This window comes from Panulirus ornatus, chromosome 5, assembly GCF_036320965.1.
Source record: "Panulirus ornatus isolate Po-2019 chromosome 5, ASM3632096v1, whole genome shotgun sequence".
Classification (NCBI taxonomy): domain Eukaryota; kingdom Metazoa; phylum Arthropoda; class Malacostraca; order Decapoda; family Palinuridae; genus Panulirus; species Panulirus ornatus.
In genome coordinates this window covers 38,915,387-38,918,530 of record NC_092228.1, presented here as the reverse complement: position 1 = coordinate 38,918,530, position 3,144 = coordinate 38,915,387, and positions in this window count along the sequence as shown.

Sequence of the window (3,144 nt, the reverse complement as noted above, 5' to 3'; positions counted from 1 at the left end):
CATTCAACACATGAATATGATAATAATCCAAAGAATGAAGAATAAAATCACATTGTCATATAGATCTGCTCGAATAATGAAATGCTCTTTTGATAATACTTTACATAATTAACTTTTTAATCATGTGAGCAAAACATATGAGAAGCTGCTTAGGAAATTAGGTTGTCAGACAGCTCACTATCTCACAAGGAGAGACAAAATATCTTTAAAAGACTTTTTCCTCAGAAGAAGAATTAAACCTTATCTATATTCATGTCAAGACGTGTATAATAAATGTGGTGACTCCACAGAATGAATAATCAATGAATTATCGTGAAGTTACAGTATGATATTAATCTTGACTTATGGCAGACTCAAGTGGGTGATAACATTGCTGAGGAAGGAGTTTCTTGTTTTTTGTTTCAAGTTATAACTTGCAGTAATGTTTCCTCTCATGTAACTGGTTCCGCACTGGAAGAAAAAAATCATGTAAATATTATCTGTCGACAGAAATGACCCTCAACACACAAGGGTTTGGTCCGTTAGCTGTACAGACTGGCGGCCTTAATGCTAACGAGCTTCTCTGGCCTTGTTACAGAGAGAGAGAGAGAGAGAGAGAGAGAGAGAGAGTAGCATCAGTGATCGTGAGGACAATACCTGCCCCTGACACAGGTCAACCCGACAGCCAGGGTCAGGCAGTCACTACATACACCAGGAGGAGGAGCAGGTGGAGGAGCAGGAGGAGGAGCAGGAGGAGGAGCAGGAGGAGGAGCAGGTGGAGGAGCAGGAGGAGGAGCAGGAGGAGGAGCAGGAGCAAGAGGTCCTCATGTGTCGCCAGTGGGGAGGGAGACTCCTTCTATATGTCGCCAGGGAGATGGAAACGCCCTCTATATGTCGCCAGGAAGATGGAGGCGCCTTCTATCTGTCACGAGAGGATGGGATAAGCTTCCAAATGGTCGACATAGAAGGATGTATTCCTTCCAGACACATCTGGTCGTCCATCCTGGCTGGCAGATCCTGACGAAGGACGCGTCCTCCACTCTAGGATAAGAGGGACGCCTGAAGGAGAGGATCCTTCAGTGTACTGTGGTCACAAGATAACTGGCTCAGGTTCAACACATGACCTGAACACATGACCTCCGGTTCAACACATGACCTCCGGTTCAACACATGACCTGAGGTGATCATCAATGTTTCTAATGTGTATGACGAGTCGTCACACCAGCCACATACAACTCCACCAAGCAACGTCTCTGTAAACTGATGAATATTTCAGAAACATTGTTACTTTATCTTCATTGTATGTTTAGAAACTTGTAATAGATCATAAATCTACAACTCACAACCTCCCACTACACGACCTGGAGGATCGTAAACTAATACAGAGATCATTAAGCTGTTCCTGCCTGTAACTATGGGGGAACATCCCAGTAAATAACACGAGACAAACAATTCATAAAAGACGTTGTTAAGGAAACCACGTCAGTAGAGCCCCTGGCGGCCCACCTGCCCGAAACACTTGATGATGACTGAACCAAATATGATAGAAAGCTTCTCCTCCACCACTCTGGCCTAGCACATCTATATTGACTTGGGCTTATAACATATTTTCAGTTGATCATATGATCTTTAGGCCTATGGAACTGTGAGGGCTCGCCTCACTCCTTACACCCCAGTGAGGGTTTACCTTCCCTTCCACACCCCAGTGAGGGTTTACCTCCCCTTCCACACCCCAGTGAGGGTTTACCTCCCCTTCCACACCCCAGTGAGGGTTTACCTCCCCTTCCACACCCCAGTGAGGGTTTACCTCCCCTTCCACACCCCAGTGAGGGCTCCTCTCACTAAGGGAAAAAATGTCCATGAAAGTGTAATTAAAACAATTTCATGACAGCAAACAATGTGACATATGGTTCACAACACCAGAAGCTGTGCTGAGGAGTGACACACACACACACACACACACACACACACACACCCCACACACACACACCCCACACACACATACACATACACACCCCACACACACACACCCCACACACACACACACACACACACACACACACCCCACACACACACACCCCACACACACACATCCCACACACACACACCCCACACACACACACACACACACACACACAGTCAACATACCATATACCGTGTGTCTATATGAGATTCTCTTATTACAAAGACATGTAAAAGCGTCTGTTGTGTACGTTCCTGGTCTTTGTTAAGAGCAGGTCTGGCTGGTGCCTCGTCCGACTGAATATTGATCTGCCCACAAACTCCCACCCCACTGAATACTAATATTCCGCGGGGTCTCTGTCCCCTTGAATATTGACGTCACACAGTCCCCTCTGCTCGACGGAATTTTAACATACAAAAGACATTTGTTCTTTTATTTACCGCCTTGCATGAGATCCAGGCCTACTTAAGTGTTGACAGTGAGATGGATCCCGCTGAACACAGACCTGTGATGGCGTCTTAACGTCACTGAATATTGTCTCTTGTAATCCTCTTGACCACGACCACACGACCCTTGACCACGACCATACGACCCTTGACCACGACGACACGACCCTTGACAACGACCATACGACCCTTGACCACGACCACACGACCCTTGACCACGACCACACGACCCTTGACCACGACCATACGATCCTTGACCACGACGACACGACCCTTGACCACGACCACACGACCCTTGACCACTACCACACGACCCTTGACCACGACCATACGATCCTTGACCACGACGACACGACCCTTGACCACGACCATACGACCCTTGAGTATAGATGGCACGGCCCTTGAGCACGGAAGACATAGTAAAGAGTAGAGAGAGAAGATTAGAACTAATGAGAGAAGAATGGAAGAGAGAAGAGTAAGAATATATGATAATAAAGGAGACAATGGGTGGGTGAAGGGAATAAGTGAAGTGCGAAAGATGACGAAGAGAGACGAAAATCATAAGAAAGTTGAGAGTGTAGAAGTGGAGAACGACACGAGAGGGGAGAAGGTAGAGAGATATGTTGGAAGATGAGACTCGTGAGAAGACATGGCAGAGGGTGAAGGATAACAGTGGGGGAACCAGACAAGACCCACGTACGAGAAGACGAGGACCAGACACACGCTGAACTGACAGGTCATCATTAGGTTCTAGAC